The sequence below is a fragment of the Apteryx rowi genome, unplaced genomic scaffold (assembly GCF_003343035.1).
Source record: "Apteryx rowi isolate R43461 unplaced genomic scaffold, aptRow1 scaffold_770, whole genome shotgun sequence".
Taxonomy (NCBI): domain Eukaryota; kingdom Metazoa; phylum Chordata; class Aves; order Apterygiformes; family Apterygidae; genus Apteryx; species Apteryx rowi.
Genome location: NW_020451061.1, coordinates 97199 through 119398, shown reverse-complemented (window position 1 = coordinate 119398; position 22200 = coordinate 97199). Strand labels below are relative to the sequence as shown.

Below are 22200 nucleotides of genomic sequence, written 5' to 3'. Positions count from 1 at the left end.
GCACAATGAATCGCGGCGCGCCCCCGCTCCCTGCCCGCTCGGCAATGACATCACCCTTCTCGCCCGCCGGGGCGGGGCGCGCGGCCGCGCAGCAGGCTTCCCATTGGCTGGCGCCCGCCGGCACCACTGCCTTATGGGAGTTGTAGTTCCCCGCCCCTCTCGCCGCCCGGCCTCGCGGGAGGCGGGGACTCCAACTCCCGCGCTGCCCCGCGCTGCGCAGCCGCAAGGAGGAAGAGGGAGGGGGGTGTGGGGAGGGAGGTGGCGGCGGCGGCGCCATGTTGATGGCGTGGGATGCTTTTAGCCCGGGAGGAGAGACGGGGGAACCGGGTTAAAACGTCGGGAAAAGGGGAAGGGTGAGAGACAAGTGTTCCTTCGGGGGCGGGAAGACACAGCGGAAGGGGGAGAGCGAGGGGAGGGCGGCTGAGGGGGCGTCGGAAGACCTGGCGCGGCGGCCGGTTGCTCCTGGCAGGGGGCGCAGCGCTGGTCCGAGGCCTTTTCCCTCGCCCCCTTGGCGGGCCGGCGGGGAGCGGCGCCGCTGAGGTGGGTCCGCGGAAGGGGCCGCTGGCCGGCGGTGCGTGGCGCGAAGGCAGGCGGCGGCGGCGCGTCGAGGCCGGGTGCTGCCGCTTCTGGGGAGGCCGGTGCGGCCCCTCAGGGCTGCGCGCCCGGGAGAGGGGCCCGGCGCGGGGGACGTGGCCGCCGGGGCCTGGGGCAGGTGAGTGGGTTTGGCCGCACACCGTGGTTTAAAGAGCAGGGCGGAAGGCTTGGCTTGGCCGTGCCGGGGGTGGCGGAGGCCCTCGGCAGGGCGCAGGCCGGGACGTGCCCGTCTCACGAAGCAGGTGAGTGTCTGTGCCCGTCGCTGTTGGGCTCTTCCAAGGGTTGAAGCTTCGGTCTCATGTCTAGTAACTGCGCTAATCTTATTCGGCTGGCAGCATGTGTGGCTTACTATGCCCAGCAGGAGGAGCTTTGTTTCATCCTAAAGGCAAATCCCCTCACTGTAGACTATAATACTATAYGCTTCAGAGACTTTAGCTAACGTTGAACAAGCTGATGGGATGGATTAAATGGTATAAGACCTTTCAGCATGGTGTGGAAGCAGCCAAGCTAACTTGCTTCCGTATTTTCTTATCCGTATCAGCTGTGTAGTGTTGGCATGGCTTAGCCTGCTGATCAGCTTTTAGATGCTGTCTTGGGTTCAGCAAGCCCTGGAGTCCAGCATACCTTCTGGCTGGCTTGGAGGAGGGGGGCTAGATTTTGAGCCGTGGGTTGTAGTTTCTTGGAGTGAACGGTCATCCCCACCCATACTAGCCTCCCTGCTGGGGAATGGGAAATGATCCCTCTGTCAAACTGGAGGTTAGTTAAATATCTGTTAATTTTAAGGAGCCTTGAGTTCCTTTGTTAGTCCTGAAATAGCTTGTGGAGGRTCTTCACTCAAAACTGGGAGAAAAGGCAGACATTCATTGAAGACTTGTATGGTTTGTGAAATGTGTGTGTGAAATAATGTGCTTTCTTGTTACAGCTGATTCCTGTGAAATAAAGTACTTTATTGCTTCAAGAAGATACTTCATTGAAAAGAGTTGAGAAGAGTTGCATAGGCTTCTTGGAGATTCTGGCTAAAGCCCTATAGTGGTGGAGTAGCCTAGGAAAAGGGGATTATAGCTTTATATATTTAAAATAATTTGTCTTTTCATGGAGGTAAGTACAGTGCATTTGCTCAAGACAGTGCTTTGCAGTAGTAGCACACAGGTGTAGTAGCCTGTTTGCCCCATGGTACAGTCACATGGTGGAGGGAGGCTGTCATGAGAAATGTTGTGTGATGCAATTGTGAATTACTTAAACCTTGTAGTCTCTTAAGATGTGTTAAAACTACAGCAATACATTCAGTTCTTCCATCTCTTTAAATCCAGTTCCCTCCAGCTTAAAAAAAAAGGGGGGGGGGTGAGAGGGAAGACCAGTTCTCTGCCTTTCCCATTCATTCTCCCATAAAATGTCAGTTGTGTTGGGAGAGGAGCTGCACCTTGCATAGCTGCCCTTCCCTCTCTGCCCAAGCTTGTCCAATTTTGCCATATTCATTGCTGGAGAAAAGGAGTGGAGACAGTATAATAAATTTTTGCTCATATAACTTTCAGTAATAATTGCATGTATTTTAATAATTCTGAATTAGCAAATATAGCCTCCTTTGTTTGTTTTCTTACTCTGTGTTCCCATTGTGGAGGAATTATCTTTTGGATTAGTTTGGTTTGTTTGGGGACGGGGGGAAAGGGCCATTTTAGACTTTAAGCCTATGCTTATGTCAGTGCAGCTGCTCATCGAAAAAGGATGGTAAGTATTGTGATGGCATAATTGAGGGGAGTCCTCTAACTGGAAAAAAAAAAAAACATGAATGCTAAATTTTTATCCAAGACAAGTCTACTGACCTAATGACTGTTTACATTTTTAGTTAAATTGCTTTAGCAACAATTTGTTTCACATGCATTGATTTCCCTCCTCCCCACCGGTTTCACAGTGGTGCTGCTCTGGGGAGGAGGCATGGAAGCATGTTGCTTTACAAATACAATTATTTAATTTCTTTTGATGTTTCTTTGTCTGAAGATGCTGCTAATATCATAGATAAGAGTTGCTATAGCCCGTTGAAATGTGGAAATAAGGAATTGACTTAAGCAACTGCCCAAGTGAATGCCTCAGGCAAGAGACAAGTACAATAGAATTCTGCATGTTTTATAGGTCACTTTCATCAGTTTGGGGGTGTCTGCTATTTGTCAATGTATGGATTTTGCTCATAGATTACAACTTGTGACAGGTTCCATCATTAGAATCTGTGACATGTCTCAAACTTGCATATTCTCATCACACTGTTCACTTTGAAAGTGCTGATGTCAGAGTCTCTTTTGTGACCCAACAGGTCTTAATTGTAAGATCCACAACAGGCGTACGAGCAGTCTACAGCCCTATTGCAGAAATACCTGTTGTCTCAACACTTTTATATGAAAAGGCTTAAAGTGACTTGAAGGCCTGCCTTTGGCATTTCTTAAATATGTAGGTGTATACTCTGTTCTAATGCCRTCTATGAAAACTTAATCCACTCCCTGTATGGTCCTGAGGCTACTATCCTGTTAGATTTGTTTGTACTTGGAATTAGGTCAGCATCCTACGCTGCAGAAACTGCRGGTTGTCTTTGCTGCTAAAGTGATTTTAGTCACGTGGGTCTTGGGTAAGCAGCCACCTAGTGTCCTGAAAATCACTGGAAGAGGTTGGATGTTCCTRCAGGGGGGATGGGGAGGATGAGGATATGTAAAAGTATGTGGCTGCTCTGTTTGATTGTCTTCTCAAATTATTTAGCCAAGGTCATATGTAGGAATCTGGCTTCATATCTCAGTTTTCATTCTGACAAGTTACTCACTTTTTATGAAAACTTCAGGGGGTTAGCTGCTATGAATTCAGCCTTTACTGGATAGCCTACTAAACACATCTGCAAACTAGATGAGAAATATATAATTTTGAGATTAAACATACACGAAGAAAGGATGAACCTTAGGATTCACCTGAACTGTGTAAATACACTGTGTCATAACATGTAATTTTTAAGGTGTCTGATGGTATGGTATCAACACCCATGTCGGTGCACCATGGCAAACTGCTGTCAAAATGCTGATGTTTCCAGAGTTCCTGCATGTTAATTGTCAGTCCTTATGTAAATTCTTGCCATGTAAACTAGCTGGGGTAAAAATTTGTATGTGCTCAAACAGAAAATGGAGAATGGTCTTTAAAGGCCTAGTAATGATGACTGACTTGAGCTGTGCTAGTCTTGGCACATAACTTATTGTAAGATGCAGTTTTCTTAGTTACCCAGCCACAAAACTTTGTAAGAGCTGCCCATGCTTTCTTGACTGGGGGCAAGGGGGTGGACTGGGAAAGAAAAGCGAGAGTTGAAAAACTTGCAGACCATCTCTCTTTTAGAGTTTATGATGAGGGAAGGGGGCAAACTGTTTCACCTTCAAATTACTGCTCTRGTTTTAGAAGCTGAAGAAACTGCTCCTAAGGTTTTTGATATGTAATGGCCTCACGTAGGATGGCTTCCTGAAGAGTTACCGGGGCTGCAAGGTAAAAGAAGAGTGAATTCAGCTTGAGATAAATACTTTTATATACCATATAAATACTTCCATATGGTGTTCCTGTTTCTCAGTGTCTTAATGATAATGGTGTGGAAAAAAGGATCTGTTTTTAAATACGTTATTGTCTACTTTGCTCTTAAGGAGAGAGAGTTTGGAAAAATACAGGTAAGAGCAAAAGGGTTCTGTCTTCCTTTTTAAGTGTTCTTTGGGAAATTTGTGGTGAGGCAAGTATTTAAACCAATTTCTAGAATATAGGTTTCCTGAGTAGTTGAAAACATGTAAAGTTTCTCTGAAAATAATTGTAGTAACTGATAAAAATAAGGTGTTAACAGTTGTGTGTTCTCTCTCTCTTTCTCTTTCAGCACAGGAACAGTGCTTTAACAGCAGTCAAGAACTTTAAGTAGCATGGACATGTTCTCTAATTGAAATATGGCAGCAGCTCAGTAGCAGTTATACAACAGGAAAGGATGTGCAGGCTACTGCAAGTCCCTGGATTCATAGGAGCTGGTTTCTGAAAGAACTGCTGATTTTTGTCGCAGATAAAAACTCAGGTTCTTCCAGAACTTTTAACTCCTGTTGACTTTAAGTGAGACCTAATTGTAAGACTGAATCAGGAAAYTTTTATCCTGGGCATGGGGGAAGGGGATCCAAATAAGGGATTTAGAAATGCTATTCACTATGATGGGCCTGGGGAAAAACAGGCTGTCCAAGTGTAAGAGATTGCAGATGCGAAACTTGATCCTGGGGAAAGCACACTAGCACTTTTCTTCCGTTTAGCCAGTTTTGCAACCTCYGAAGTTGAGTGTGTTGTGCTGCTGTTTCTTGCTAAGTGTGGATATATCCCTTCAGGTAGGATGGCCTAAAATGACCATTGAAAACCGTAGGGTCACAGCCAAACCAGTTTCCCATTTCTGTTGAGAGTATATATGCATCTGTATGGTTCAGAACCACCTGAACAGCATCAGACCTGGTTAAATAAGAAAATACTGCCTGCTTAAAATAATAGCTTGGCCTGGTCCACCTAGCTCCTGCTGGGCTATCTGGCTTACYGTGAAGCACTGTGCTGAAGACTTCCCCAACCATGGACTGCTGGAGAGTATGGCACACCAACACGACTCGGGGTCCGGTGCTGAGTGTAAATCCTGTGGTTGCCAGCATTCTAGCTTTAGTCTGTGCAGAGATGTACCTGAGCAGTTAATGTGGAGAAAGATTAGTGCTGGGGCTACRCTGCTTGAAATGGGCTCTGTGTGTGTGCTGTGCACTTCAGTACAAAACTTACGCTCTGGATTGCCCGAAGGTAGAGTATCATGATGAGGTTACACTAGGTGTGGACCATTTTTGTGTGTGTTTAAGTAAACCTGAGCTGGTAACTGACAGTGTTGCACTGGCGAGCCAGTGTGCATGTCTGTGCCATGGAGATGAGACAAGCCATGATCTGACAAATTTTGAAGCATGGTACCAGCTCTTAGAGTTCAAAAAAAAWAATTTTTGAGAGTCACAGTAGACTCTTCAAAAGCCCACTAAAAACACATTTTTAGCAAGAAAAAAATATAGAAAGCGGTGAATGTTTTGATTAAGATAATGAGACTGCTACTGCAATCTTCCAACACTTTCTCATCCCTGTTACTAAAGGGGGGGGGGGGAGAGCAGGGGGCGAAGTGAAAGCCATAACCAAGGGTAAAAATGCGGTTACGGCTATTATTTTCCATCAAATTTTGCACCATTATTTCTGTATTTCTAAGGAAGTCCTGCAGCTACATTGATAGGCTGGTCTCTGTGACTGTACATACTGGTGTGCTCAGCTTCTCTGGCTGTTCAAATGCAGTGACACAAAATTATATGTTGCTTTCTATATGATTCAGCTTAAAATACAAGCTTTTGTAGTGTGAGTACATAAACAAYGGAACACACAGCATTCCTTAGCAGAAGCCATTTAATTTAGGGTAAGTAAACACTGCACTGTGGAAAAAACRCAGAACTCCAGGGAGAGCATCATTTGATAGTGTCTTTCCTGTGCCAGAATTCCCTGGTTKTGCTCATCTTTGCCCTGGAGTTGAGTGTTTTCCCAAACGTTTAGTCTGTCTGTAGTCTGTTTCTCCTGTTGGGCCTTCTCARTCCACTCATGTACCTGGTTATTTTTTGTTTGCTTTTGCCATTTCTCTACAAATAATCTCTTCCTGGAAAACTGGGAACAACAGTAAGCGTCTCAGGTCCCTGGCCAAGTTTCCGCTCACGTGGTTTCATTTGCTCCATTCTGTCAAGTAATTTATATGTAGTGTCCTAAGGATATAATTTAGTGGAGTGCTGGTAAGAAGCTAACCTTTATGCCTTGGCTTCAGTCCCCATAGSTCAGGTTTATGTAAGCCTGTTTCCTTATGATGAGTTCAGTGGCTACTCTTGAAAGCCCCTGGTTTCTTACTACACTATCCTAGGGAAAAGACAGTGTTACACTGTTCTTGCAAAGACTTTGAAAAGGGCACCGGTAGGCTTGYTCTTTTTGCCTATTGCATGTCCCAGAATCTTCTGAATCTTGCTTTTCTGTGTATACAAGACTTGGGGCTCTTAAGGTGAAAAGGGTAGGCTTTCGATGACTGACGGGTCTGGCATGCTCCAGTATAAGAGAGATTCTTAAAACCAGTATGGATGTGTTAAGCTGACCCTCTAAACTACCTTGCTCATAGCACAGCTGGTGCCCTATTCTCAGGTTTTGGTTTCATCCATACTCGAGTTGTTTTGTATCCAGTATGGCATGCATTCTTGGGAGAAACGCTACCTGAGCCCTCTGCTTTGAGCTCTGGGGGAAGGTAGTTTCGCAGTGTGAAGGCTTTGGTGGCATTGCTAGTCTAAGCAGTCCTTTGCTACCTTCTGCCACTTGCACTTCTGCGCTGTGGCACGCAGCTATCTGGAGCTGCATAGGGAGCTATCAGCGTGTTAATCAGGGTGTTGCACACCCCACCCYGTCCTGTGTGTGTGTTTTACTTTACCCCAGGGTGGAAGCGGAGGAGGTTTGTATTTGTGCGAGTTCTTAAAACCTGGATCAGGTCAGATTTAAAGCATTTTTAAGATGGCAGTAAAAACAGGTGGCCAGTGTGCAGCTGAAATTGGGCTTTGTTGCTGTGGCCTCCGTTTCCTTAAACTGCATCTAAGGATGCTGGGGAGGAGCAGCAGCGGTAAGTCCCTTGTGCACTTGCATATTAAGCATGTTTTTTCTGCTTTGTAGGTCTCTGACCCAGCAAAGTGTTTCATTGTGCGTAGCTTTCTGACCATGCAGTTGCAGCATTAGAAAATCTGATGTCTGTAAGCAGCATTGGTGATTACTAGATGTAGTTCAGACAAATCACACCAGGAGAGGAGAGCTAGAGTAAGATGTGGAGAAGCTTTTCCCAAGTTTCCATCTTTTAGGACTGTTAAGAAGAGTACCAATTTGTTATAATTAAGGAATTGTATGTTGCCCCACACACCTAGCCGAATACACATTTTATATTTAATTGAAGAGTAGATCTGCAAGAAGAGAATTGGATGCTAAGATATATCATAAATGATGGATGAAAGGTATAATTTCAGCTTTCCATGTCAACATTTTTCGACTCTTCCTGATACGGTTGAAGGCAGCTTCACTACTATGAACTTTCTCACAATGCAAATATGATTTACTGCCTCTGTTTTGATAGCAGTGCATGTTTTCCTGCTGCTCCATAGTGAAATGTGCAGTGATTTCACTGTAATTGCTCTGCTTTAGAAAATGTCAGATAGAATAATAATTGTGTCCCCTAAGAATTTGATTATTGCTGTTGTTAACCTTTCTGGAAAACAAAGGAGCAGAAGTAGAGACAGATGCAATCCTCAGGTGAATTGGAGGAAGGATGTTGTGCAGCCAAGTGGGTACATCTCGCATGGGATGAAGGACAGTGCATGCTTTGCTAGTTCATATTAGTGAGGTCTGTTAATCTTCCTGTAAATCCCTGCCCACGAGAGCTCCTTTCATCACCGGAGTAAATTGTGACCAGTGTAACTACTGTCCCAATGCTACCTCCTGGAAACAAGTGGATGAAGAAGGGAAAGGGAAATTTTAGTAGCTACTCCAGCCCAGTGAAAATGAATGAGTTTGGTTACTCTTCACTGAGAACCAAAGGAATCAAGAAAGCCCTGAGAAGCTTGGTTTGTTGTCCATAGGCACCTGGGATGGAGTACCTGTTCCCTCTTGAGAACAGATTGAAAGTGACAGTTCAGTCCCAGACAAATACAGTTTACATCTGAATCATTTTATGTGAAAACTTCTAATCATGCTTGTCTTTCTAACTCTCATCCTTGAAGAGGTTGTGGGTTAACTTTGCTGGGAATAMAGCAGCATGTGACGTGCTTGGCTGTGGAAACAGGTATGTGTGGGATCTCTCAAGTTTCCAGCAGCACTTTTGAGTATTATTGTTCTCCAAAATGGCTAGCATTGCTGGCATTCATTCTGAGTGAAGTTACAGCCTCCTTTACATAGGTTTTATGCTATCTGGACTACCCCAACCTTTTGCTTTAGTCTGTTCTCCATTATCCAAAGGTAAATTTAGGCACAAATCATGACACGAGAGCCTTGCTTTGGAATATGCCTGCTTCCTGTAAGTCATTTATACTCTCTGGTATGGGTGGATCTGCCTATTACGGTGCAATCGGTTTGGTGGATTTTCATTCCTCCCCAAGCAACCATGCAGCTGAATTTTCTGCATACTGTGCTTATGCTTTATGTGCACAGCCTGTAGGTATTCTGCACCTCTCTGAGGCACGACGGGATGGCTACCCCAGTCTTCCCTGAATTACTGCTTGGCAGTCGGGCAGTGACACAGCTGTCAATGCACAGCATTATTTTGCTCATGTCCATCACCCATGAATGGAGTTTGGTTTTGTCACCATTTTGTTTCTTGATAATGCATAAGTATTAAGGTAGGCTTTGTGCCAACACACAGGTTTTCCAAACTTTTTAAACCTCTTTCTCTCCTTYTCTGTGATAGCTTGGCTCCCTATCTCCTTTACGCAGTACATTTGTTCAGCTGTGTGGAGCTGGTGGTACTGGTAGCTGCAGGGTTCCACCTATTGCATCCCATCATTATAGGGAATTAAAAAAGAAAGCTTGTAGGAAGGAGGCCTCCTTTCCCTCTCATCTTTTGGGATGTCCTGCCCAGCTTCAGAGCTGGAGCAGATGGTTCTGATCACCCTAGTGAGCGGGCAGTCTCAGCTCCTGCCCTCCATCCTCCCCCGCATCAGGTGGTGGGACAGCAGCACCTAGGGCCRCGCACTGTGTCACACTGGCTCTGCTCCCTACAGTGGGGAAGGTGTGGGGATGGTGGTCTCATGAGCTGCCATCCTCTCCCCTTGGGCAGGCATGGGCACTTCTGTCCCCATGCCTTCTGTGTYTCCCTTCCAGAAGCTCATGCCCTTCCAATTTGGGAACAACTGCTCTAATAAATATGGGCCTTTAGCACAAGCAGTTARCCTTTAGAGACAGGGGGCACTGATGTGTCTTGGCATACCATCAGATGAAGCTTCTTCATAGCTGACTGGAGAAAGCCACTGTGCTGTAAGTAGTTCATCACATAGGAGATGTGTCCAAGAAGTCTTGTGCGTGACCTCTGCTAAATTTGACCAAGCGCCTTATCTCTTCATCYTCTCTTTAGAGGCAGTGTGATCAAATGTTCTTCCTTAGCCCTACATTGGTAATCATGCAAGTGTTATGGTTTTGAAGTCCTCTGTTAAATAAGGARACTATGATGAGCTCATAACACAAAGGTGGCTCTGCACTTTTTTGAAGAGTTCTGCAGGTCAAGTATTGAAGGAAGAAACAGGTTTGACCATCTTTAGTTTTAGATAAATAACCCATAGAGAAGCSCTATATATTCTATGCAAGTTATAACCAATTTAATTTCTCCATTTTCTGCATACAAGCTATGTTCATTTTTATGCAGAGGCATATAAATGATATTTCTTAGTAGGCATTTCTCTTTCATGTTTTATATTACAGCTGCATGTATCCACATGAGATAAGTGAGGAATATTTGAATAACAAATACTAAAATTAGGTCACAAATCACAAGAGTTATTGAGCTCAGACTTCAGAGGATCTGGATCCCATTCTGTCACATTTAGTGGGCAAGTTGTTTACACCCCTCAGGACCGTGTTTTGCTCTGGATGACATGTGTGAATGTCTGGCTGCTGTGTTGTTAACATCAACAGGTTCATTCTGCTTTGGCATCTTTTAACTCTGGGAACAAAGATCTTTCTTCTGGTTCTCATTAAATCTCTGGGGGAAAAAATAGATCTAATAACACTTAAGAGGTAGATGAAAAGTGCTTTCCATGTGCCAAGTTTTGTATTTTTAATCTTTTCATTTAAAAATGTAAAGTAGCAYCTTCCATTTCTTAAACTGATGATACCTGGGATAAGGACAGGAGCTTATTTCTCTGAGCTTAAATAGACCTCTTCAGCCATTTGTTTCAAATACTTCATTTAAAGGAAGACAAATACAAAGCAGAGCAATTGCTCTAGTGTCCAGAGGCGTAACGCATCCACTCCAAATACTTTCTCTTCTGTAGTGCCCAGTCATTTGGAATCATTCCCTTGCTRTTTTCCAGGAGACAATGATTCTTACCTGATGTTCACTTGGCTGCTTTTCTCTGCGTAGACTATGAGAATTGTAATTGGCTATATATTTTACAGCTAGTTTCACACTTGGTCATCAGTGGCAGTTTATTGAGATTTAGATACTCCTTTTTCCAAGCTTTGCTGGGGCAGCCTTTGATGAATAGGCACTGGGCAGGGGGGGGAAAGCATTTCTTTGATTCATAATGTGTGTAATTATTTCAGCTTTAACTTTTGGATGGGTGATTTCTCTATTGTCTTCAAATGTGACACTAAAATCCATGGTATGATCAAAATTCTGGCTTAGGTACTCTTGCTTCGTAGCCCTAAGATGGCAGAAACTTAAAATTTTCAACTACCTGATAAGACAAAAATACCATTTTGCAAATGTCACGTGAAGATGCAGGACCCCAGCATTGCTAGGAACCAACCAGTCACCAGCACTGAAATGCAGTGGTGAAAAACTCACTTTGCAGCAAGCCAAGCAAACCTAGCTCTTCTTATGATACGTTATGCCTAAAGTGTTCTGCCTAAAAATTATCATCCCTTGGAAAACTAGTTGACAACACTTTAAAGAGGAAATTCAAAGAATTAGCAGTACRTCTATAGGATGTCACCATTTTAACRTACTAGTAAGTGTAGCAGAYTACCACTCCCACTTTAATAAGGGTTATCTTGGAAGGAGTTTCCTTACAGATAAAATGTGACTTCAACCTTCCTGTAATATTACAGTTTTAACTACTAAGATATTCATTTTCATACATACTCTGTGGCATCACTGAAAATGTTTCATTTGCTTTTCTACATCCAAGATATAAAGAGGCTTTGTGTTATTTCTTTTTAAAAAACAATCAAATTCATAAGAGGGAGCCTTCTCCCCCCTCCCCCCCCCAAGACAGGAACATGAGATTTTGGTTTTTTTAATAAAATAAATGTATGCACTTGCTTAGAGAGTCAATGATCAGGCAGGGATTGTGGCTTACTAGCCAATCTGTTTTGTTTACAGAGCAACAGAGAGAACACGGATCACGTTACTGGTCATAAATCCACCTCTCGATATCTTCTCCCCCATGACGGAATCTCCTAGAGGTGTGGCCCCGAGGTTAAACCTGACGGTGCCGGGGAGGGCTGGATGGAGCTGCAACGTGGGTGAGGGAATGGCAGGGTCACCCCGTGGGGTGCAGGACCCGGAGCACATGCGATGCCCCATAATGCTGACGGGCAGCGAGACGGCGTGAGCACCTCCACTGCCCACGCTCGCCACCGCTCGCTTCACACCTCTGGCTGAATTCTTCTGTGTATCCAAATACCACACGGTGCTGCCAAATGCATGTAGGAAGTATTGGGCTATGGCAGCTTTGAAATTAGAGATGCTGCTCGTCTATTGTACTTGTGGGCCTTTACCAGCAGAGGGTGGCTGCAGGAGTGTTTTAACACTGCTTTAATATTTTTCACTTTATAGTCTGAGTGAGTGTAACAGCCCTAGTGCTTCCTTTTTTTTCCTAATCCTCCAGTTACTTTTATTTAGGAATTATAAATGTATGAATTATATATATATAAGTTTTTATCTGAGCTTTCTTTTGCATTTTGCTTTGCATGTCTGTGATTCTTCCAGCTGAGAAGAGCCAAACATTATACATACAGGAGCCTGCTCCTAAACATTATTTGTGCATGTATAATTACTCTCATGTGGAGTCCCACTATTTTCAACAGTTAATGACTAGACAGTTAATTATGTGAGTAGCTATTATGCAGGAATGGGCTCAATTCTCATGCTTGTGTTACAGTGAGACTAATTTGTCTCTTGAGATGCTTGTTCCTTTCTATTGACTATGGAGGGAGCAGAGGCCAGACTAGCTCAAAATTATACTTCTAACCTATGCACCTACCTTAAATAAATTTTGCCCGTTGTGTCTATAAGCTAATGTTACTAATATTGGGTAATACCCTGCCTAATTTTTAAAGGCCCAGGGGTACTTATCAGATTTTATGTGATCTGATTTCATATCCAGTGGCATAAAGTATGATAGTTACTCATGTAATTACTAGGGAGTCATTAACTTTTCTGAAATCAGTGGAACTCCATATGGGAATAACTGCACATGTATAAGTAGTTCAGGCTGTTGTTGACTGAAGATCTGTTAGGAAGCAATACATAGTAAAAACTAGTAGTAAGTGATGATGGAAAATTTATCATGTTCATGAATCATTTAGTGATTCATATTCTGTGTTAATGTTCTGCTGAGGACTTTCCACTCGCTTGTCACCTACACAATATTTAGGTGTTTTCAAAGGGTTTGAACAAAGATTCAAAAATACCTATCCCTGATTTCAGTCGATTTAACAGTCAGCTGGAGTGAAAGGGGCTCAAAGTTCAAGTCAGGCTGTAGTCAGCTGTAGAGGGCAGATTTGGTGAGTCAGAAAATCTCTAAAGTCACTTCACTTACTTAAAAGGCATGACCTTTATTTTCAAAACTGAATTCCTATCCAAAGTGCTTTAAATTTAAAAAGCTGGATACCAGCAGTTCTCACTTTAGAACCGTCTCAGAAGTATAGCACAGATGAGACCTTAGCATCTCCTGGAGTAGATAACATTCCTATCAGTTTGCAGAAAAAGAGCAAACTAGTGACCAGCTCAAGCAAAAGAGTGAAGATTTACAAGGCATCTTCCACAATGGCTATAAAGAGCGGATAATCTCTGTCTCTCTCTTCCACACAGCACAGGGAATACCAAACACACAAGAGTAGGGTTTGCATCCGCCTCTTCTGCAGGGATCAAGCCTTTTGAACCAGCTTCCAAAACTATGTTCACAGTACAAGAAGGGTGTTTGATGTATTAGAACACAGAGAAACACCACAAGAATGATTAAAGGATTAGAGAAACGGGGTCAGGAGGATAAGACAAGGTTATAGCAGGCACAGGGATGTATCTGTGACACCAGCGTATGCTGTGGCTCGTCCACAACGGTTTTCCAGTCCGCGCAAACTGTACAGAAGGATCTGCAGGAGTTTAAGTGTGCTCAGCACTTGAGCTCTGTTCAGGGTTAATAACACAGAAAGTCTCGTCTGTGATTCCTGGCTGTAATGATTTGTTAGTATACATATCGTCTTTCAGGTTATGGAAATGACCTATGATTTACAAAATAGCCTCTTCCTGTTTGCAGTGCTCCAGTGAAAAATTGAGTCATCTCTAACCCATTAGCCTTCCCTGTACAGGCTCTTTCTTGTTTGCTCTCTGTCCCTTAAAATTTGGATTGATGAAAGTGGACAACTTTTTTTTTTTTTTTTTTTCCCTGGAACTAGTCTGAATGTTACCACTTGTGGATGAATTACTGCCTTTTCCTGGGGAAAAGTTTTATGAGTTACACCACTGATGATTTGAATTGTAGTAAAAAATGAGCTGTGTATAGTTTGGGCTAAATTAATAAGTTTTTTTTGATTATTTGATTTTTTTTTTGGATTAACTACTTGCATTTACTGCAAGCTCTAATCTTTGATTTCCTAAAGTAAACTTGAATCATGTCAGTGTTTTATCCTTTACCCCTTTCATGGAGGAGACAAATTCTGGTTTGCTTTTGTTTTTTTCATATGATGACAGTCCAACCTATGCAGCTAGATTAATCGTGAGAAGGTCATGTTCTAGCCTCAGCTTGATAAGAATGTTCTCTGCTCCCTTAAATAGGGCCAAACTATAAGGAGACTGTGTCCTGAAACTGTATTGCAGATCTATAGATACTAAGACCAAATTCATTCAAATCTATGAAATTACATCCATCGTTGACCACCTCTTAGAATCTATTTCAATTCCTAACCTGGTTTTGGTTCCACCTACTAAACTGAAGCGAGTTTTATTATTGTGTAGCAACAAAACTCTGCCATCCAAAAGTCTACTTGCCTATGAAAACCTGCTTCACAGATCACAGGCCCTGTAAAGACCTTTTTTCTGCCCTCTGTGCAAACTCTTCTGGATTTTATAGGATTTGCAGTGATTTGTTTGTATGCCCTGACTTTATGCCCAAAGTGTGTCAGGGCTGCAAACACGCCTGTCCTCAGCTTTTCCAGCAAGTTGTAGGCAGCTTCCCAGTTAGCAGACTGACTCGAAGTGGTTTCTTGCTCAGAAAAAAGATTGTTTTGTGTTGTGTGAGAAGGCACCTAACTCTCCTCCTGTAGTGTACTGAGGCCAAGGTGCCCAAGAGGAAGTTCTGGATTCAGCTGGAAGATAGACATTGTAATGGTCCACCGGATCGTGTTTCACTGCCTTTTGGACTGAGCTCCCAATCCTCCTGAAATCTCAGCAGTAAGGCATCTGACCCTTTAAGGGCTGAGATGGAGAAGGTTTCTGAAAACAGGACATAAATTCTTTAACTGAGTTGGAAATTTTATCCTTTGTATACAAACCATAGCGTGGGTTAAAATAAAGCAGGTTGGACGTTCTCATTTCTTATTCAGAATGGCTCCGTTTATTTTAATTTCAACTCTGAAAATATAGTGTCTGGCTACGAGCTGCATTTACAGTGGTTATGCAGCCTGATGGGTGTGCTGACAAATAGCTGGAGAGCACAGAACTACCTTACTCCTTTGTGCCAGTGGGATGTTCTGTTCATCTCTTGGACAGTGTCATAATTCACTTAGTGGTCTTAGCCCCTATGTCTGGGCTGTTCGAAGCTGATAATGTATGACCTCATGAATAATCTATATGTTAGTTGTATACTCATTGTGCCTTCCTGGAGGCAAGTCTTTTCTGGACGTTATCTTACAGAGAAAGAGAAAAGAAAACAGAACAAGAAAAGTGCCATCGGTGGGGAAAAAGAGCCAACAATTTTCCAAATTTGAACTACATTGCCTTTGCATACTGACAATTTACAATCACTTTGTCAAGTTGTGGAAGTTTTCAAAATCTTTGACAAGGAAAATATGGATGTGACATGCTGTTTTTTCTTATGGAACATTTTAATGGCTATGCTTCACTTTCCCCACGGGCTCTTACTTTCTTAGAGCAGGAATTTGTCACCACTTACTTGATTTGGAGGAACTTGCTGCCAAAGTCAACAAGGAAGGAATTGACAGGATGGACTTTAGCAACAGGGAAATTGTGACATGACCGCAGAGAATGTGTGCAGGGAGGAGGGGCTACTTCTGTTTCAAAAAGCAATTTCTTATTGGCAAAACAAGTTCCACTCTTTCCTGCAGATGTCTTGCCTCTGTCTTGCAGCAACACTAAGATGTTTCTTCTTGTCAGAAGCCAAAGAAAAGAGATTTACTGTAGTAATAATATCTATGCACATGTTATTTTAACTCCAATCGTTCTGTTTAGCTGAACCAAGGCAAGGTTTTAAAACCAGCCAGGACTCTAATAACTAGAAGTCTTTGCAGTTATCATAGGGGTTGTTTTTCTGCTGAGTTCACACACACGCTGCAGATTCTAAGACAAAGGAAGGAAGTTCACACTGGTACAAAAGCACACTAAAATATCACTCATTACCCTGCTGCTGACTGGTCATGGGTGATTGGGGCCAGGCATGTCAGTTTTCCAAGAGAAGAGAAGTCACTGGTGCAAAACCTGAGTGTATGGAAAATAACATTTTTTAGACTYAAAAATCCATCTTAAAGCAATGGAGGTGCTAAGCAGCACATAGGGCAGTCTTATCTTTTGGAAATGTAGCTTAACACAAGTGCCCAGGAATCCAGGATCTGACTTAAAGCAGTGGTGAAGCTGGCAGGCAAGTTCGCTTCTTCTCTCCTTGCTCTTCTCTGGAACGCTATGACCAAAATTAATAATTCACCATGTCTTCCCAAGCCTGAATATTCACTCATGCACAAAGAGAAAGACTTGGAAGACTTTTGAAAGCACCCTGATAACTGGGACAAAAAACTTTAATTGTTTAGCTATGAGCGGAATGTGCTCTAATAAAATGCAAAACAGCCTTAAAAAAAAAAAAACACGGTGGTTTTAGGTCAAAAGCTAACAAGATGAGCTATGAGCTCTTATTACTTCCTATGTTTCTTCACAGTAAAGATCTGTCATGGCTTAAAAATGCTGAGAATGCAACAGCGATTGACAAATAAAGAATGGATATTAAGGAGATGCTGTGCTGAATAAATTTTAATTGTTTTTACAAAACACAGCTGACGCTGATGTAGGTCTTGCATTTGCAGTCTCAACCAGAAAAAGGAGGTAAGTTTTCTCTACCAAGACCCTTACGCACCTTGCTTTTCACACCTGTGTGAGCACACCTAAATGGGCCCTATCCAGAAAGGCTTAGGGAGAGAGAGCCTGAGAAATTAAACAGCTCTTTGAGTTTCTTGTTTTCAGCTTTGTTTCAGTGAAAGCATGTCTCTTATTTTTAGCGTGCGTGAGCGTATGTGTGTGTGTGTGAGACCATGTCTCCCCTGTTGTTATTACTGGGTTTGTGCACTACCGGTTCACCAAGTGCAGAGGTTTGGTTCCAGTTAGGTGGGGGCACATGACTGCGTTTCTGTTGAATTACTCAGAATCTGTGGTATGGACCTTACAGTCCRATGGATGTACCAGAGCTGGTAGAGGATAGGTGATACCTGATGTGACATAAAGTGACAATGGCACAGAGAGACAGTAGCTGTAATTGCATTAAGCACGCCAGTACAAAATTAAACCAGCAAAACTTCTGAAGAAATTTTAACTGGCAGCACGAGTTAAAGCTCGATGTGCATAGTGGGTTATGGCATATCTAGTCTGATACTAAGGACTCCAATGTGGGATTTATTGTGTCATCAAGCCACAGTCAGAGAGAAGGAGGGTGAACTGTATCTTTTATAGTTGCTAAAAATGGAAAGCACTCTGTTGCTGGTATGCTCTTCTCAGTGAAAAAGCCAGTGCTATTTGAAAACTGCCGTTGGAGATGATTCAGCCGTCATTTGCATGTTAAATCTCTGAGAAGATTCTGTGCATAAAGTAAGGGGAAAAGAACAATAGCAAATTGATAACATGCATTAACAGTGAGATTTAAGGGAGATGCACAAACATTTGTATAACTGTATTTCATCGAGCTAAGCCAGGGTACAGTTATTGTTTGCTTGGATCATTTAAGTGGCCTAAGACCTAAATATACACTTAATATCATACGGCCACTTCTGCTTGTTCCCCAGTGGCATGTTAACTATGTCAATAAACTCCACTAGCTAATACTAGCTGGGTTTTTCTGGTTAAAATAAAACTAGGTCTTCATTAAATTTTAGGATAAAAGAAAAAAATTCTGCCTTTCATTAGGTTATCTGGTTTTCTGCTGTATTAATTTGATGACTGGATAATTTGAATCAATAATTTATTGACCTGCCTGAAATAGCAGCCTGAACAGTATAGAATGTAGTGTATTGCTTGTTTCTCAATTAGTTTGGCGAAATTTTAAGTGAAATGGGTAAGCAACATACTTTGTGAGGTTTACGTTTGGGCACTCACCGTTTTTATGCAATCCATCCATGGGATACAAGATCTGTTTACTTCCTCAGATTGCAGCCTGGCTCCCAAGTCTGAAGGCGTACATAAGCTCTGGTGTGAAATCGCAAGCCTCGTCTTGCGCCTCTCTCCGAATGACTCCCTACGTCCCTTACACTCACAGATTGTACCACCACCGACAGCATGGGCAAGGGTAACAGTTGTCGCGCGGTATTGAGAACGGAGCTGTTTGTCAATTATAAATACGCATATGTGCTATGGATTTGCTTGCCTGCCTTTATTCACCTGCATAAATCAGCAGAAGACGTAGAAATGCCAAATGTACCTATAAGGAACACCTTCCTGGATACAAAGCCAGTTTGAAACAAGGCAAAGTAGGTGACTATGTAGAGCAGCTGACTTCTGCAGGGCAAAACAGCCACAGCCGTTCAACCTACTTTTTCAGCCTGGAGGGGTGGGACCTGTTTTGTTCATTTTTGCTCATTTTATATATTGTGTTCCTTTAAAAGGCTGTGGTTTGGCAGCAGGGAGAAAGACTGCCTCGCTGTCTTGTCTTGGATGCTGCAGCCACAGGCGGACCTGTGGAGGGGGGACAAGCCCTTCTGTGGAGCAAATAAGCACGATGGGTTGGTTGAACCATCTCAAGTGTAGGATGGGACAGAGAGAGGCCTCATCGAGGGGCCTGCTTTAAGAGCAGAAATGAGGTTTTCTGAGAAAAGCAGGGAGCAGTGACACAGCAGGCCCAGAAGGTAACAGAAAGAGAAAGCTGGGCTGTGCAGAGTTGGTTGTAACCCAGGAAGGTGGTGAAGAGTTGCTCTGGTGAGAGCAGGTCTGAAAGAAAGGACCTGGCCTAAAAGGGTAGAGAAAGAGGGAAGAGCCATTTGCAAACTTCCTGTTCCACCTCACTTCAAACGTTTTCTATTAAAAAAAATTGTGCTCATTTATGTTCTAATAAAACCTACTTTCTCGAGTTAAGTGCTTTGTGTTTTGGGGCATTCATTGTAAAGAAAAACTGGAGGTACCTCAAAGCTCTGCTGACTTCTACCACAGTGCTAGTACATATGCTATTACCTCCAAAATGACTTTGCCTGCCTTTAGCTGTTTTACAGGGATTATAGCATGAATCCCTTAGTTACTTTCTGATAGCCGCGTTCCACTCCTTGTGCTTTGTGTATTGATTTGCACATTTATAAAGCAAGAGCAAATTGCAAAACACAGTGATTTGAATTTAAACACATTGCTGAACTTTGGCCCGTAAGCATCAGGTTGCAATCACGATCATTCACATTTCCACGTGCTGGGTACAGAGGTAAAGAGCAATATAAGGGCAAGGCAAAGGAGCAACAGACTCATAAAGCACTTCAGCAGAGCTAAGTGGTATTACCAGGCTATATTCACCAGTCTGATTTTTGCCCTTTCAAAGGCTTTTGTCTTTGCAAAGTGCGTAGCGTGCGGCCCTTTATTACTGATGCAGAGCTTGAACAAAGCATTTATTTGCTCCCGTACGCTTATTAATGTGGTAGTGTGTAATCTGTGCAGTGTTCCACATAGCATGACTTGAGACAAATAACTACACGGGTACTTCCTTATTCCTGTGACAGAAGCAGTTAGGGGAAAAAAGGGTAAAAGGAGAAGCAAGAATTTCTGCTAACAAGAAGAAAAAACAGTCACAAATGATCTAAAAAGATTTTATTTGAGCAGGAAATAATGTTCCTGTTTACTGTTAAATTCCACTGCAGTCCAGCAACACAGCAGCAGCTTTTAACATACCAGCATTCTAGAGATGTTTTCAGTAGCAATGTATGTGTGTGTGTATATATACACATATATATACATATATACACACACACACATACGTGTATGTATATATATATATAAATATATATGGAATATCTAGGGTGCATTTTATTTTAGGGATGGATTCTGGCACCTTTGACAGCACTAAAGTGGTTAATTTGACACAGAAATGCATTCCATTCACCATTTGTCTATAAATTAAAACTAATGCCAAAGTACCCAAACACCGTATTGTCTCATATAAATTGAACTCGAAACAAGAACTGATCATGGCCAGGCTTGTAACTTATCCAGATTCCTGTCTCACTTGGAACATGTCCAAACTATGGTTCTCATAGTATATCCAGATTTACCAGATGCTCCCAATGTAAAGAGAACAGCTTGTTAATTCATTATGGATTGTTTGCCCATGATAATTACTTTACAAGTTGAGTAACATTTACTGAAAATACTTTTTGGACCAACACAGTGCATTGCTGCAAACAGGCGGGGATATTAGACAGCTATGTTCCTTCCCTTCTTTAGCATGTAGATAAACTGGAGTTTTTCTCCCTGCTAGCAACTCGCTCAAGTGGATTGTAAAAACACTTGGGAATTAGCCCGGGAGTTGTACGATAGTCTTGCAGAAGAACATTGTGAGTACTTCTTTAACCACCTCTGCTTAGGTCAGCAAGTAAATCGGGGTTTTTTTGGTATCTGTGGAATCCTGGAAAAGGTTACACTTCAGTTCGGCATTACTGGGGCGGCAAGAGCTTTAGGCACCACCAAAGCCTGAAGTAGTCCCTGCGGTGTTATCACCCAGCCTTGCAGCCCCCGGCAGTCCCCCATCCCCCTTGCCCCCCCCGCCACCTTGCACCCCCCCCCCAAAACAAAAATACTTTGCAGCACAAGCAAGATGGCTCTGCTCCTCATAAACTGAGACGACTACTCCGTTATAACCAAAATAAGAAGCTTTTTCCAAGAATCCCTTGGCACGCAAATGCAGCTGCGATGCTTTGGAGCTCCTCTGAAGCTGGATGCGGATGGGGCACTCCAGCTTGGAAGTCCTCAAGAGCAGCATAAAAGGTGTGTAATCGTGTCCTTCTGCTTATTCTGGCCCTGTGTAAGACAAAGCTATGTGTCATAAGCTTAACATTAAAAGGACTAAACAGGTCACTTGGTTCCTCTTTAATTCTTTTAATCCTCTTACAAGATACAAAATAGGCTTAAGTCAAAAACTGTTCTTTAATTTAAAGGGTTGGTAGTTTATCAGTTTCGTGGTGACAAAAGTTCTCCCCCAGGAATATCAGTTTCGCAGAAGCACTGATATTATTCCACCTGGCAGGTTTATGCCTCCTTACTCAATATCCGTAAAGATTCCTGGGAGTCAATTGCAATCATAGCAGCGGGAATAGTCAGACTGCAGTTAAACCTTCCAGCTCACACAGGGTGACAGGAAAATCCTGTTTGAAGAATAGGGGAAGAGTCTATCCTGGAGAACAAGAGATAATGTGCCGATAATGCGGCAGTCCCTCCGCCCTCTGCATGGTTACTCTGGTTTAAGTAGGGATTACAGAATCTGACCCACTCTGATTCTTTACATTCTTTTATACCCTTTTATATAGGAGGGCTGTCCAGAGTGAGATAAGGAGAAGCGGGTTTCTTGGAAGCTCTTGCGTCGCTGAGCTAGCAAGAATTTTGTTTAATGACCAAATATAGGTCTCTGCAAAAATACGTTTTATGGCCCAGGCAAGAGTTTTCTTGTCTAGATTGAAAACCAGGGAGGGAAGAGCTCCAGGCCTGTTGTTAGGCAGATGGGTAGCGGTGCAAGCCGTCCAGCACGGGAGTGGGAGGAGGGAGGGCTTGGTTTGGCCCCTGCTCAAGGCCCCATGAGTGTAATGCTGGCACATAGCTGCGTTAACTAAGCAAGAGTTAAAATGCCATCCTTAGAACAGATTTCCTCTTCTCCAGAGAGATGTTGGAAACTTTCTGCAAAACATTACGCCCACAAAGATTTTTCACCACGCTACGGAGCTATGGTTGGTCTAGTAGTGCAAACAGGACCCCAAAATTGACACTTCTAGGCATATGGGCAAGCGAGAAGGGATTTCTAGCCAAGAATCACAATGTTTCTTCCCAGAAAAATACCCCGAGGAGCAACATCAAATTCACTTTATGGAGCTTCCTTCTAATCTAACCAAAGAGCCAGAAAAAAAGAAGAACATCCATCTTATCTACAGATTTCAGGGAAAACTACTTTG

The 22200-nt window shown here is 43.0% G+C and overlaps 1 long non-coding RNA gene across 15 annotated transcripts; it reads left to right on the top strand.

Annotated features, from left to right (window-relative positions):
- Positions 1-254: 254 nt before the first annotated feature.
- On the top strand, positions 255-19138 carry LOC112976844. 15 transcript variants are annotated; one of them, XR_003257178.1, is made up of 5 exons: positions 255-353; positions 1517-1692; positions 2900-4098; positions 4472-8485; positions 11738-19138. It is a non-coding gene; the product is annotated as an uncharacterized LOC112976844 (long non-coding RNA). The 15 variants fall into 15 exon arrangements; XR_003257182.1 differs by lacking the exon at positions 255-353 and adding an exon at positions 377-540; XR_003257185.1 differs by lacking the exon at positions 255-353 and adding an exon at positions 557-712.
- Positions 19139-22200: the final 3062 nt, after the last annotated feature.